This window comes from Falco cherrug, chromosome 19 (assembly GCF_023634085.1).
Source record: "Falco cherrug isolate bFalChe1 chromosome 19, bFalChe1.pri, whole genome shotgun sequence".
Lineage (NCBI taxonomy): Eukaryota > Metazoa > Chordata > Aves > Falconiformes > Falconidae > Falco > Falco cherrug.
Window position 1 is genome coordinate 625,975 of NC_073715.1, and position 14,690 is coordinate 640,664.

Genomic DNA, 14,690 nt, shown 5'->3' on the forward strand with positions numbered 1-14,690 from the left:
TAAGGTGATTAAAGATAATTATAATAAATCCTGTAATACTTTTGATCCATGGCCTAAAGTTTCCCAGCCGTGAGAAGACACCAAAGGCATCCCACCACTGGCTCTGCTGCAGATATTTGTTTAAGGCTTTTTAGTTTTGTTTGCTTTTGTGGATTGATTCAGAGTGGTCGCTCAGATTCACATAGCACATCCTATCAAAGTCTTCACACTCTTGTCCCCATGCTAATAATAAAAATCAATAGCAACTCGGTTCTGTAGCAAGATATGACGGGCAGAACTGACATCTGTTAATAAGCCAGAAAAAATAATATACTTGTAGTATTACTTTCTTTAGCAAGCTAGCAATCAGTGACAGGAGCTTTCGGGGCAGAGGAGGTGTGGACGGAATCGCCATCGTTGGTGGTGTGTTGAGAAGAGTCTCGCTGTTGGTGGAATTTACAGCCTCCTCTGGTTTAGCACTCGTGCTGTTGGTGGAATTTACAGCTTCCTCTGGTTTGGCACCGTTAGTAGAATTAGTCCACACTTGGTGAAGAGTAGTCAGAATTTGCCACCAAGGTGCTAAATGGATTCCTGTCTCGGAGTCCCCTTCCGTGGCAGCATCATACAATCGTCTGCTGACCACTTTCATTTCTTTTAAAGTCTCTAAAATCAACCTCCACATTGTGGAGAATATTGCACTTTCTTCAGAGCCTGACCTAATGTCCTCCCACAGTGCCGCGCTGGTCTTATACCAAGCTGTTAACGCAAAAGCCGCGCTCACTGAGGGGATCAGCCCTCGCTGCCGAGCCCATGACAGCAACTTCCTCAGGCTTCCCTCATCACAAGATAACCCTCTCTGAGAGAGGATATGTTGGAGGAGCTTCACCACTGCCGCTTCTTCTTTGCTCAGCATGGCCCCCATCTCCTCCCCGACCGCTCACCTGATCGGGGCAAGATTCCAACGGCTGCGCACGCATCTTCCCAGGCACCGAGGCAGCACCTGCTACGGCCAGCTTCTTCTGCCCCCTCTGAGCCGCCTCTGCACTCCTGGAAGCATGGACAAGAGGGTCCCTGTTCGGGTGCCACTTGTTGATGCAGTAGGCTCAGACACAACTTATACGACCAATGTGATCAAGTTAGTGCCACGTTATTAATAGACTCACACCAATTTATACTCTACAGCTAAAAATGCACACACTACGCACGCTTTGTTATGTAAAAGGTGATCGGTTAAAACTGCTCGTTCACACGCTCCCACCTCCCAAGTTGTTGGTCCCAGTGCGGTGCCAACACACTGCTCCCCCCTTGTGCAGGCATCCTGTTTTTATCTGTCCAACTCTCTTACCTCTCTGTGAATACACAGTTTCTTTGTCTCCCTTGGCCTTGCACATGTCCTTCACAACACCTGCAGCTTGTTAGAGCTGCGGCCTGTTATTACAATCAAGTTACTTGGTCTGGATTGCTCATAATATGCCCGTTTTCTTCCAGCCACTCCACATTTTTGAGTCTGTTTTGACTTGCATCACCACAACTGGTGACCCCAACGTGCTGATGTGACCCAATAAGGGGTATCATAAGGAGACCCTGAGACGGTGCCGACATGACCCCAGTAAGGGGTGTCAGGAGCAGATCCTGAGATTGTGACCAGCGGGTTGCTGGGAAGATGGAGCCTGGTGAAGCAGAATAGCGCAGTGGAGCGGCTGCAAGATCCCAGGAGAACGTGACACCAGAAATGTGAGCCAACAGGGACAGCATGGGGACTAATTTAAGGAAGATACCATGGTGCTGTCAGTGTTGAAGTTAGTGTTACAGCAGCGTGGAACTACTTTAGATGGGCTGTGGTTAAGATGTATGTTATTGTGGGCCAAGAGACAAGGAGTAGAAGCGTCCACTGTGACTCCTCTTAGTGTGTCGACCTGGGAGAATTTGGGATCGACACTGTTAGAAGCTGCGGCGAAAGGGGACAAAGAGGTGTCGTGGCTTTTGGCTACATGGGCACTGCTTAGTGATGCTGGGACGGGGGCTTGAAAAGTCAGCAAGACGTCAGTGGGGGTGTATCAGCCAGACCTCCCCTGGATCACCCTTCAGTCAACAGACAAGAGGGTGAGGTCGTGGGGGAGGGGGAGAATCCGTGCCCCTTACCAGTCACCACTCCTCAGTGTCCCAAAGCCCCCAGATCTGCCCAATGGCATCGACCTATGTTCGGTAGTGATTCCGAGGATGAGGACGGCAAGCAGAAACCTCGGCGGACTGATCCCTGCCCCCCTGAGTCCCACCGACATTTATGGCAGCCCACACTCCCTCCTCCCACAGCTGCTTCTCCCCTCCCGCCTGCCCCCTCTGCTCCTCCCCTGCCTACGCAGGGTGGAAATGCCAAAAATCGGGAATCATGTCCAGCTACGACAAGGTTATCAGTCAGAGGCAGCGATGAATGTGGTGGTGGTAGAAATCCAGTATCCAACGTAATGGTAATGCCACGTGGCCCTCGGCAATTTTGGCAGGCTGTAAAAGACGGGGTACAGAAAGAGGGAAACTGGAATTTAGTAGGACATACAGGTAGACCGCTCCTTGATGTTACTACTCCTTCCACTGTTGCACTGCATGCATGTCCTGTTATAACAGGAGACGTGGCTGCTGGTAATCCCAAGGTTCATACAGCACCTGCTTGGAAAATAGTGCAGGACTTGCAAAAACCTGTTTCTCAGTACGGGGTGAATTCGTCGGTTACAAAGCAATTGTTACATTTGCTTACCATGGACACTTGGACTCCTTTCGATATTTCTCAGGTGGCGCAGATCATTTTCCAACCTGTGCCACTGTCAGTCTCCCACGGCACATGGCGGGCAGCGGTGGAACAGCAAGGGCTGCAGAATATGAACCTTCCACAGGATGATCCCCGGGTTGCTAATGGGCCTGACGTGTTGATGGGTACTGGGCAGTATGCCAGCCCTCAACATCAGGCTCAGTGGTCCACCCTAGTGTTAGATCAAGTCCAAAATAACCAAGTCCATGTTGGTGTTTGTGATATAGACTTTACGGATCAAATATGTGCCTTAGTGTCTACACCTGTGCCTCCTGTTATGATTCCAAAAAATACACGCCTTGCTCAGCTTGTGCCTTTTGAGAGTTTTGTTCCCCAGACAGAACCTAGACAGCAGGGTGATGAAGGATTCACCTCCACTGGAATACCTCAAGTGTCTTGGACACAAGAACCATCTCCACAAGGACCCAACATGACCTGCACTCTGGCGTTGTCGGGAGGCACTCCGGCACAAGTGAAGTTGAGCGGTCTTCTGGATACCGGAGCAGACGCAACTGTCATATCAAGCAAGGACTGGCCACCTCAATGGCCTTTGGTAAATAACGCAGCGGGAGATGTAGGTCGGGGGGGCGTGACTACAAGCTACTTGTCTGTAAAACCTATACAGATCAAAACACAAGAAGGACAGACTGCCTCCGTCCGGCCATACGTTACTACCACAGCACTCACTCTGTGGGGCCGAGATTGTCTAGGACAGTGGGGAGTTTGGATCACCACGGATTTTTAACTGGGGCCGCTGTACTGCAGGCAGTGAAACAGCCTCCCCTTGGTCTGCTTGGCTGACCGACAGACCAGTATGGGTAGGTCAGTGGCCCCTGCCCCAGGAAAAGCTGTGTGCCCGGCATGAATTACTTAAGGAAAAATTAAACACGGGCCACACTGAAGAGTCACATAGCCCGTGGAACAGCCCTGTATTTGTGATGAAAATGATTTCAGGGAAATGGCGATTGCTGCATGACCTGCGTAAAGTCAATGCAGTGATGGCCCCCGTGGGGGCCTTGCAGCCGGGATTGCCGTCTGCCACCATGATACCAATGGAGTGGGACATTGTAGTTATTGATCTGAAAGACTGTTTTTTTTACCATTCCTTTAGATCCAGAAGACAAAGCCAAGTTTGCCTTTACAGTAGCAACTAGAAATAACTCTGAGCCCACAAAAAGCTACCACTGGACTGTGCTGCCTCAAGGCACGAGAAACTCACCAAGCATTTGTCAGTGGTTTGTAGCCCAAGCCCTGAGCTCAGTGACAGACAAATACCAAGATGTTTATGGTTATCATGGCATGGATGACATTTTGCTAGCAGCACCATCAAAAGAGCTGCTGGAGACAGTTGAGAAGGATGCCAGGCACAGTTTAGCAGAGTTTGGGTTGATTGTAGCTCTTGAAAAAGTTCAGAGAAAAGAGCCCTGGAAATATCTGCGCATGAATGTGCTGAAGAGAACCATGTCTCCACAAGCTATCAGACTGAAACTGGATGTAAAGACCTTGAATGATGTCCAAAAGCTTTCAGGAATGCTGAATTGGCTACAGCCTTATTTAGGCCTTAGTAATGAACAAATGCCACCTCTGTTGGAACTTTGAAAAGGAGACACAGATCTTTTAGCCCCAAGGCCTTTAACGCCTGCAGCCTTGGCACTTGTGAAAGAAGTCAAACAGCTGATCTCTGCACGACCTGTATAGATATCACGTTTCCTTTAAGTGGTTTTCTTTTAAAGGAACAATCTTCTCCTTATGCTGTGTTGGCCCAGTGGAACCAGGCTTGGGAAGATCCACTGCATGTACTTGAATGGTTGGTTTTGCCTTTGCAGTCTAAGAAAAACAAAAGGGTTTTTTCTCAGCCCCCATGCCTGCAGGTTGGTCTCTCCTTCCAAAGCAAAGCTCAGGAACAGGCTGCAGGAATTGCCCCCAGAAGACCATGCTGCTGGGCTTGGGTTCCCCATGGCTCAGGGGAGGAGGGCATGGGGCAACACGTTAGGGCATGGGCCTGTGTTGAGCCTTGGCGTGTGGGGGCCCAGTGCCCATGGGAATGGTGGGTGACCAAGAGGGATGTGCCTGGGACCATCTCCCTGGGCTTTCAGGCACCGCTGCCCTGCACAGCAGCACCGCCTGCTCAGGGCCATGCCTGAGACCACATCCCTGGGCAAGAGCAGGTGTCTCTGTGGATGCCCCAGCTGGGGCAGGCTGCTGTGTCCCTGGTGCAGCAGGAGGTGCCTGGGGAGCCCCCAGGCCAGCAGCCTGGTGCTGGGGACAGGGACTGGCCCCGAGGGGCTGCCAGGAGTGGGCAATCAGGGTCCCTGTGAGAGAGGAGCAGCAGACAGAGGGAGGCAATGGCCTCTGTGTCCTCATGCCATGGCTGGTGCCAGCCCTGGGGCTGACTGGCAGGAGGAGACCTCTCTCTGCCCACCAGCATCTCCTGTGCCCTTGTGATGGTCTATGGCCATGGGGTGAGTGCCCAGAGCTCTGCAGCCCCCTTTGGGTGGGCAATTGCATGGGGCCAGCCCCGCGTGGGCTGCTGTGTCTGCCTGGGCTGGGGAGAGGGCAGGGGAGGTGGGCAGAGCTGGGGAGGGGGGGCTGGGCTGGGAAGGGCCAGGGAGAGGGAAACACCAGTGAGAGCTCAGCTGTGTGGGTGTGCAGGGTGGGGGCACACAGCAGGGTGGTCCTGGTGCAGATCTGGGAGTCAATGACAAAGGAAGCAAGGCACCAGGAGAGCAAGACTGAGGTTCCTGCTCTGTGCCATGTTCTTTGGAACCTAAGGAGTCTGCCCCAGGGAAATTTTCCCCCCACAAGTCCCAAACACTGCTCATTTCCATGTCTGGTTATAGAACTCAGCCTCTATGAGGGTCGTTTGCTGCATGGTCACCTCTGTCCTCCTCTGTGCTTCAGTGATACCCAACCTCATCACCATTTTCAAGAAAAAGAGAATCAGTTTCCTACTGTTCCTTGTTACACACAAGTCCCATAGCTCTTGCCACAGTTGGTCACTCCCCCAAGGTGGTGGTCAGACACCTTCAGCCAGATCAGGTGCTCATGACCTCATTTTGACAAATATTGAGGCAGGCTTTGAAGGAGATCCCACCAACTGGCCTGGGTCTAGAACATTAGTCTTGAACTCTAAACAGCTTCTCAAAAACTCCCAAATCTCTCTCAGCCTTTCATTGTCCATAATGTCCTCCAGGTTCCAGCCATCATTCTGGACTGTGCAGGAATTGCTCCAATCTGGCAGGGTCTCTCTTGTGCTGGGAAGCCCCATTGTGGGCTCAGCAGTCCTGATGTGGTCCTGTGGTCCGTTAACCTTGGCCACTCCCAACCAGCCCCACGCTGCTCATCCACTTGCCTGACTCAACAGGACAAAAGAAGAAATTATACCAGCAATGTTCATGGGTCATGGCCAAAGATGAGTCACCATGTCAAAATTCAATCTAATTTATTGCCAATTAAAAAATACATGGATTTTGAGAAACCAGGACTGAAACATAAAGACCATTCCCTTGACAGTTTCTCCAAGGGCCAAATTACTCCATTGTTCCCAATTCATCTACACACCAACACCCTGAGAGGTGCAAGGGTGCTGCGATGGAGAGACAGGACACTGCTTGATGCAAGCAAATGTTGATTTATTGTATACAATCATGAGTTTATATATGTTACCAGAGGCCGCATGCTTTAAACAGATTGGTTCCTTAAGCTAAGCATTACATACTAGGCAATCCCTGTTTGGTTAACTACAAACAAAGGACACTTTAAGTAAGTTTTTACAGTCATCAATTAACAGCAAAGTGTTACTTCTCCCTGGCTCCATCTGTTCCTCATCTCCTTACCTTTTCTCGGCCTGACTCATCTTGTTGGTTGTCATCTATTCACCCTCCTTATCCTCCCAACGTTTGTGGCCTACAAGCTGGAGCACGTTCCTTTCAGCTAACTGATTGTTACTTATGGTCCTGATTTCCAGGCCCCCTCCTACATCTCCCCCTTCTTGTTTTTGAGCAATCCAAATCCCGTTTGTTTTAAACATGCATTCGATCAAGTTACTCATCACTCCTTGTAAGCGTTGAAACAAACAAGGAACACATAATACTACAACCAACAATACTGTCAATACCATCAATGCTCCTTTGATTATGGTTTGTAACCAGCCCCCTAACCCAAGGCTTGAAAGCCAGTCAGAAAAAGGATCATGTCCTTCAGTAACATGCTTCATATTCTTGCGCAGTGCTGCTAATTTCTGAGCTATGCTTTTTGAGTGATCAGACAAATTCATACAACACATTCCTTAACGATGTTCACTACAGGCTACTCTCTACTGTTCGTGCTGTTTCCTTATCTTCTACAGGTGACATCACATTCCTCCTTTGTTCTGTCTCATCCTAGTTTCTTCTCATACTCCCTCAAAGTTATTTAACTCTTTGCTGCAGGATCAAAGCTGCACATCGTCAAAGCAAGGCCAAAGCTGCACTTTATCTATGTCAAAACAAACCACTGTCTCTGTTCTGTACAATTCTACAATTCCCCCTTTTTGTTTTTGAACAGCTAGTACCAGGTTTGCCGTGTTCTGCGGGGCGCTGGATAACATGACAGCAACCAAGGCAATAGCAAACAAACAGTACTGCACATTGAGTGAATGGATGCCAAAAAGGCTGACATTTCCTCAGATTTTGATAACATGTTGCTGCAGTGGGGCGCCTAAAATCCACACAGCACGTACCATCAAAATCCTCACAGCCATGTCCTTGAGCCAACAACAAAAGCCAATAGTTGCTCTGTTTTGTATGTCATAGTGGCAAATTTGACTCACATTCTTAACTGCTTGCCAAACAAGGTGATTTAACTCTTTAATGCTTTCCCTGCTGTTACTCTGGATAAGAGAAGAACCGCTGCAATACATTCCCATCATAGCCTCCTACTGCATTAGCATCTACATAAAGACAACTATCGACATTCCAAGTGCAAACAATATCAACTTCTTTTGGATTAACATTACACAGAGGTAATCAATTGTCCCAAATATCAAGGCTTTCAGTAAGATTCTTCATTCCCCACATACATTCACTTTTTTGCAACAATGTCTGCAAGTCAGTTTCAAGGAAGGGCACACCAAAGAAGGACTGGTTCAGTCAAAATGTTCAAAACGTAGCATGCTTTCTCTGAACGTGCCTCTGGGGTCACTCCCTTCATTCCCTCTTTTTTTTATGCAACCAGAGAGACTTTCCCATAACAGAGAAGCCCTTATTTACATCTCTGAGCCTGGACACAAACCGCAGCTGCATGCACCACCAGGCTCAGGGCAGAAATCATTCAGCAGTTACATAGCTGTATATCACTACATGCATGCAGACACCTATTTATCACTAGATAACCGTGTTTATCTTTCCTACTCTCCTTCACAATGCCCAGCTGTTCTCTCATCTCTTGTTAGGTCAAATATTCTCCAGCTTCCTCTCCTACATCTCTCTCCAGACATTCTCTATCCTCCTCTTTTTTGCTTGTTAATTCCAAAGAGGCAAAGGTTGTGTGTAGCTGGGTGACCATGACCTGATTTATGTTACAATCAACTAAACACTGAATACAGGAAAAAAAGGTATGGGAGTTGTAAGGCAAACATCAATAAGGTGGTTAAAGATAATTATAATAAATCCTGTAATACTTTTGATCCATGGCCCAAAGTTTCCCAGCCGTGAGAAGAGACCAACGGCATCCCGCCCCTGGCTCTGCTGCAGATTTTTGTTTAAGGCTTTTAAGTTTTGTATGCTTTTGTGGATTGATTCAGAGTGGTCACTCAGATTCACATAGCACATCCTATCAAAGTCTTCACACTCGTGTCCCTGTTTTAATACTAAAAGTTAATAGCAACTCGGTTCTGTAGCAAGATATGATGGACAGAATCAACATCTGTTAAGAAGCCAGAAAAAAAAAAAAGAATAAAAAAGAATAGTATTTGTGGTATTACTTTTTTTAGCAAGCTAGCAGCCTAATTTACTAAGCAAGTTAAGAGTGTGTACTATTCTACAGAAGAGATTAGAGAAGCAAAAAAATGTGTTATGCTGCATTGCAGAGCACAACCTGAGAGTTACAGTCAGCTGTGAGTTCTGCGTTATAATCATTTTGACACGTTGGCATTGTGATTGTGAAAGTTGCCATTTACAGTTTTCATTGGCATTATCATAGCTGGTTGTTTAAAAAAGCAACCCTTGAGCTTCCTCATGCTCGACTTGTTGCAAAATATTCTGAAGCCGATCAATAAAGTTAGTACATGACTCTTTAGGACCCTGCAAGACTGTGGCGAGTGACTCGCTAGAGGCTCGCCCAGACTCCCCCATCCTGACTGCCTTAATAGCCATCTCCTTCATCTGCAAATAGTTGTCCCTGGGATACCTTGCCTGGGTCACAGAATCAGCACAACTATTTTCTCCAGCCAACTGCTCACAGTTAACAGCAATTCCCCAATTAAGGTTTTCAATCAAGGCCACTACAGGTAGCTCACAAAAATCAGATAACCCCATCATAAACTGTGTCAGAGTTAGTACCATACAAAGCAATGACTTCCAGTCATGCAGTGTGAGTGTATAAGGCTCTGCCGTCACTTCAAGAAGGGACATGGCAAAGGTATTATGAATCCTCCCTTCCCCCACTGCTTTAACTCTTTAACAACCTCGTATTGCACAGGCTGCCACTCTCGAGGTTGCTTTATCTGACAAAATACTGAACATGCCATAGCGACTTCCAAAACCCCTCGCTTAAGCACTTCCCACTTGCATTCCTGCCACCAATCCCTCAGACCCCCTTTCACCCTCCCCGAAAGTACAGTCAATAAATCGGGAGAGGCGGGGGGGGCGGGGGGAAGGTCTAATTCCTTGTCCAGATCTATAGGACCTGGATCAAAAGCTTTATCAGTGTCAATGGCATCATTGTCCGAGTTGTCCTGTTCCTGCGCTTGGTCCTGTGTTGTGAGGGTCGCTGCAATCAGTGACAGGAGCTTTGGGGGCAGAGGAGGTGTGGACAGAATCGCCATCGCTGACGGTGTGTTGAGAAGAGTCTTGCTGTCGGTGGAATTTACAGCTTCCTGTGGTCTGGCTCCGTTAGTAGAATTAGTCCATACTTGGCAAAGAGTAGTTGGAATTTGCCACCAAGGTGCTAAATGCATTCCCGATGCAGAGTCCCCCTCTGCGGCAGCATCATACAATTTTCTGCTGAACACTTTCATTTCTTTGAAAGTCTCTAAAGTTTTTTGGCTGCTCACCTGTCTCGATGCATACAGGTGTTATCCTCGGGGTTTAGGTTGTCTGCCTGGTCCAGCCAGCAAGACGATCGTTCAGCCAAGACGTCTCCTCCAGAACGCAGCCCTCTTCCACAAGCTGTCTTTTTTATCGACCAGTTCCTTCCTTATTCTTCCAAGGCTTGGGAACACCACCATAGGGGTCACCATTTGAGGAGACTGAGGCACGGACTCCCGGATCTGACTAGAAGACCCTTTATGAGTCCATATACATCCCTCATAGGGGAAGACACTTGATTCCCATGTTTCCCACAGCTCACCTCTCAGTTCCAGAGGGACTTCAGTTGCCGGTTCCTGCTTCCTTTCAGCAGCTCATTCAACGTTCTGTGGGACTTGCAGCCTGCCGCTCAGCCTGGCGGTTCATAAACCCATCACGTCGGGGTCACCAGTTTGCTGCGATGGATAGACAGGACGCTGTTTGATGCTTCCCCTTGGCACCATCTGTTCTTCATCTTCTTATCTTTTCTCGGCCAGACTCATCCTGTTGGTTGTTATCTATTCACCCTCCTTATCCTCCCAGGGTTTGTAGCCATCCCCCCAAGGTTTGTGGCCTACAAGCTCCAGCATGTTCCTTTCAGCTAACTGGTTGTTACTTATGGTCCTGATTTCCAGGCCCCCTCCTACAGAGGGGCGATAGTGAAGAGGGGGTGATGGCACAGAACATCTCTGTTGCTCCTTGCTCCTCACACATTTCCTCTGCTCCAGCTTGGTTTCTCTCTATGGACCCCACCATCTTTGTGGTCAAAGGTGTATGTGTTACATTTCTTTCTGTCTTTACTTTACTCTTTGATGATACCAGAATGACAGAGAATCGAGTTTGGAAGAGACCTCTGGAGATCATCCAGTGCAATCCTCAGATGAGGCAAGCTCAGCTTGAGCAGGTTGTTCAAGACCTTGTCTAGGTGCGTTTGGAATATCTCCGGGGATGGACATTCCACAGCTGCTCCTGGCAATCATTTCCAGTGATTGATCACCCTCAGAGTCCAAAATAATTTCCTTGGGTTCAGATGGAGTTTTATCTATATTAATGTGACTTTCAAAAGGCTCTTCTTCTGCAAATGGAACTGTCTATGTCTCTCACGCCTTCTTCCTTTGACAGATGCCCCAGTCACTTCACCAGCTTGTTGGCCATTTGCAGAACTTGCTTTAGTAGGTCAACAACTCCCTTGCTCTGGGAAGCCCAGCCCTGGACATGGCTCCAGATGTGGCCTCAGCAGTGCTGAGAGGAGGGGAAGGGTCACCTCCCCCCATCAGCCAGCGATGCTTTTCCTAATGCAGCCCAGGGGGCCGTTGGCCTTTGCCATGAGGGTGCATCAATGGCTCCTGCTCAGCTGCTTGTCCTCTGGCACCCAAAGGTCCTTCTCTGCAGAGCTGCTCTCTGGCCAGCCTGCCACCAGCAGGATAGCCCCAGGAGGGCTGGATCACGGGCTGGCCTCCTCCAGGGGCTTGCTCAGCACCAGCAGCAGCATCTTGCCCATCCTGAAGATGAGCTTCAGCTCTGGCACAGGCCGCAGGGTGCTACAGAGTCACCTGGGAGAGCAAAGCCCTCTCCTGCCACGGGTGCGCAGCCCAGGCCTGTTGCCCTCTGGCCTCGGGGACTGCAGCCCTTGCTCTCGTGGTGGGAACGTCCTTCATCCTTCTGCTGCCCCCTGCCACCCGCTCCAGCATCCTCTGCTGGGCAGCAAACCCCTCCCACACAAGGGCTCCCATCCCTGGGTACCGGTGTCCGTGTGACAAGCCTGCCCTTGGCCCTGGTGCCACCCCTGAGGTGCTGCAGCCCACATGGGCCCCAGAGCCCACCGCCTGGGGCGTGGGCAACAGGAGCCCCCTGTGCCACCACAGAGCTGTGACATCAGTGGCGTAAGCGCTGAGGAGGGGCAGGGCAGCTCCCACGCCTTTGGTAGGGGATGGAGACACAAGGTCTGTAGGGGAGACCTACGGGAAAGATGAGGGGAGGGGGGCGCTCTGTGCGATTTCAGGGCAGCTCAGATACATGGAGCTCTTGTATTGGACAGGCAATGAGGTTGGGTGAGAGCTTGAGTGTGGATCAAAGGGGAGAGCAGCCAGGGTGGCACTGAGGGAGGAATTAGTTGTGGTTTGACACTGGCCAGCACGCAAATGCCCAGCATCTGTTGCTCACTGACCCCTTCCATGCCCAGCGTGATGGGGGAGAGGATCAGAAGAAAACTCACAGGTCAGGAAAATAACGGTTCAACAGGAGAAGCAAAAGCTTTGTCTGCAAGGAGAGCAACATGAGCAATTCACTCACTCCTTGCCATGGGCAGCAGGGGTTCAGCCATCTCCAGAAAAGCTGCTCTTCAGCACATCTATCAGTGACACGGGAAGACAAATGCCATGACCACAAATGTCCTCTTTTCATCCTCCTTTCCCTGAGCTGTTATTGATGAGCACAACGCCCTGGGATATGCAATATCCCTGTGGTCACTGGGGGTCAGCTGCCCAAGCTCCTTGCATCCCCCCAGTCTCCTTGTAGCGCAGGCAGAATGTGAGAAAGAGAAGCCTTGGTGATTACTCTGCAGCGGTGACCAAAACACTGGTGTGTGGTCAGCGCTGCCTTGGGAAGAGATGCAAAGCACAGCACCAGAAGGGCTGCTGTGAAGAAAATGCACTCCATGCCAGCCCGAGCCAGGACAGAGCGACAGGTCATACAGTCAGGGTGAGGCAGGAACAATGTCTTCTTGAAATGACCTGAGGAAAGCTGTGGATCACAGAGCCTGTCTCTTCTGGGGGAATCAGTCTCCTTGGTGATCACTGCACAGGTAAGCAAGGATGCCAGGAGCCCAGGTCTTTGTGGGAGAGTCCCCCAGACCAACCAGGCCACCTACTCTGATGCTCACCTGCACCTGGGACTCCACAAAGACGACAAGCTGCTCAGGGATTTGAAGACCAGTGCCACCTTGCTTCTAGTAGTGTGCAGTTGTGGTGTCCCTGATGCCCAGGCATGTGTGGATGGAGAGCAGCAGAGCACAGCCCAGGACAGGAGGGAAGGAGAACCTGGCCTGCTGAGGGCACTGGCAGGTGGGATCCCATGGGGGCAGGGCCCTGAGAGCATCCCTAGGCCTTCCTGGCCCTGACCAGCCTCACCTGGGGCCTCCACCCAAAGCTTTGTCCATGGCTTCGGGAGGCCATTGAAGCCAGGCAGGAGATTCAGCCCCAGCACAACCTGTGCTGTAGGTGTGCGGGTCTCCAGGCATAACCATAGGCACAGCCTGGCCTGTCCATGGACCCTGTTCCTTTGGCCTTGCAGGCTCACTTCCCAGGTTTATTCCGAATGGGCTGTCCAGTGAAATGACACTATGACCCTCCAAGTCCCAGGCTTCTCTGCTTCCTTTATTCACATCAATTGGTCAGTTGTTTGGAGGAGAGGTAGGAAAAGCACATGAGATTGCTGGGTGTCAAGAACTGAAAGTGGGAAGCAAAACTGTTACCTTCGCCTCTTTTCTTAAAGGTCTTCATTCTTCCACAGCAACCAGAAAGCACTGAGATTCCTCTACCTCCCCCATTTCTAGCAAAGAAGTAGAGAGCTTCCAAGCAGAGCTTTTTTTCCATTTTGTTTACAGCTTCAAGCACCCCATGCTCTGGAGATAAATCATTGCATCACCTCTGGCCAAGAACGTCCTTGTTTCCACATCTGATGACTGCCTATCACACTCCTGCCACACAACATAGTTCCAATACTGGATTCATCTTCCTGGCAATGTCCTCACTGTGACCGGCAGGTGCTCCCGAGTCCTCCCCTTGTGCAGGCTGAACAAGGCTCTTGCCCTCCGTTTCCCCTCCTGGGAAAGTGTTCCACCCCTGAGCCTCTCAGTGACTCTTCACTGAACTCACTCCCAGTCATACACACCTTCCTTGCTGTAATGGGTTCTCTCTGGGGCCATTGAGAAACTTCTTCTCTCCTTCCCTCCCCAGTCAAGGCCAAAATATTAACACAGCGGTCTACATGTGGTGTTATGAGTGATGATAATGTGGAAAAAATAATTTCCCTCACTGTCTTGGCAAGGCACCTCTTCATATGCTCCAGGGCACGGCTGGCTGCCTCTGCTACCAGGTCACGGGCTGGGATTGTGTTTTGCCTTCTGTCCCCCAGCACCACCAGGGCCTTTTCTGCACAGACACTGCCCAGCCAGGCAGGTCCCAGGCCCTGCAGCTGCAGGGTGTTAGTCCACCCGAGGGAGGTGCAGGCTCTGCCCTTGGTCCTTCCTGCATCTGTGCAGCTCCTGACAGGGTGGCCACCCCACCTGCCAGGGTTCCCCTCCATGGCATCCCAAGGGCACAGGGATGGTCCTCTCAGTTTGGTGCCACCGACAGACACTGTGAGAGTTGCCTCCACTGGATTATCTTTACAGCTCTTAAATTGTAAGCAGGAGAGTCCCCTGTGGTGCCCACACTGCCCCAGTATGTCCCAGTGGCCTCTAGGTGGGGTGTGAGCCCTTCCCCACTGCTCTCTCAGCCTGACCATCCAGCTGGTGTTTTACTCATCTCTTTCTGTTTGCACCCAGAGTGTCATGGCCTCACTTGGGCAGAAGAACACTGATGAAGACCATGGGAAGACATTTGTAAAGCTGAGGGAAATGACATCCACTGTGGAGCTCCTCA